At 40.1% G+C, this 1,598-nt stretch overlaps 1 pseudogene; it reads left to right on the top strand.

The window, feature by feature from the left end:
• Positions 1 to 1,485, top strand: part of LOC114029194 — a 1,876-nt pseudogene extending 391 nt beyond the window's left edge.
• Positions 1,486 to 1,598: the final 113 nt, after the last annotated feature.

Raw genomic sequence — 1,598 nt, 5'->3', positions numbered from 1 at the left:
TTTTATAGCTTTATGGGCATATTTCTAAATTGTTCTTCAAATGGTTGGTCTAGCTCATTCCTCCACCAGTAGTGCATCAATTTGCCTATTTTTCCATAGTCCCTCCAGTATTAGTCATTTTGCTTCTCTGTCTTCATAGTCAATCTAATGGGTTCGAGGCGGTACCTCAGAGTTATTTAAATTTGGATTTCATTATTTTTATTGATTTAGGGCATTTTTATGTGACTATTGAGAGTTTTAGTTTCTTCTGAGAATTGCCTGTTCATATCCTTTAACTATTGGGGAATGGCACTTTTTTTTAAATAAATTTGGCTGGGTTCTCTATATGTTTATAAAATGAGACTTTTATCAGAGGAGCATGCTGTAACAATTTCCCCCCTAGTTTCCTTCTAATTTTGGCTGCATTTGGTTTTAATAAGATAATAAAAATTACGTAATAAAAATTATCCATTTTACCTCCCACGATTCTCTCTGTCTCTTGTTTGGTCATGAACTATCCATAGATCTATCCATAGATATGACAGGCGATTTTTTCTCCGTTCCCTTACTTGCTTATGACATCATCCTTTATGGCTAAATCATGTACTCAGCGTCACTTCCCTACCAACCGGTTCTAAGGCAAAGGTAAACTCAGCAACAGCTGCCACGATTGGAGCCCCGGGGGAGGGTGAGACCGAGGGTAGGGAAAGAACAGCGACTAAGGGGACTTGGTCTCTCCCAGACTGTGCCTCCCCACCCGCCCGGATTGGAGAAATCTACCTCTGCCCTCTGGATGATATTTGGCCCTCAACGGGGCGGGGGGGGGGGGGGGGGGGGGGGGAATTCGTTCCCGTGTGAATGACCCAGAATGAGAAGAATTCTAATACATTCCACAGGCTTTAACCGTCCCTGGATGAATGGATGAACCAGAATCGGTTAGTCTCGAACAAGACAATGAAAGAAGCTGTTCTAAAGAAGTACCTGTGAGCTGGCAGAGCAACCTGAGTGTGAGATCACCTACAACTAGAAATGCAAGCATGAGATCACCCATGTGCAGAAGAACTACCTAGAATTGACTCCAACAATGGTAGCACTAGAGAAAGAACACAACGTGATTACCAAGGTGAAGTACGTGGACAAGATATTGGAAACTGAGATTGATGCCTGGTCCTTCTTCCTATTGCCAGAAAATTATGGAAAATGAGCCCAGACTTTGGCTGTATGAATACTTCCTGAAGTACATCAAGTTTGAGAAGAGCTACCATTTCCATTTGGGGCAGTGCCAGTGGCGAGAGCCACCTGTCAAGGAAATCTACTTTAAAAAAAAACAAAAAACAAAAAACAAAACAAAATAAAACAAAACAAAAAAAAAAAAACAAAAAAACTAAACAAACCACAACTTGGTGTATGAAGTGGATGGCAAAGACTATAAGATTTATTTCCAAAACCTGTATCTTATTGGCCAAACTATTTTTGGACCACAAGAGACTTGTCGCTGAAAAATAGATAGGTAGATAAACAAATATATTAAAGGATACATGAATAGATAAATAGATGATAGATCACATATCCCTTTTGAGCTTGTGAGATGTTGGTCTATTCCTAGTTTCTGCCAGATT

The sequence above is a fragment of the Vombatus ursinus genome, unplaced genomic scaffold, assembly GCF_900497805.2.
Source record: "Vombatus ursinus unplaced genomic scaffold, bare-nosed wombat genome assembly UNPS02014923.1, whole genome shotgun sequence".
In the NCBI taxonomy this organism is placed as follows: Eukaryota; Metazoa; Chordata; class Mammalia; order Diprotodontia; family Vombatidae; genus Vombatus; species Vombatus ursinus.
This window is presented reverse-complemented; position numbering and strand designations above follow the sequence as displayed.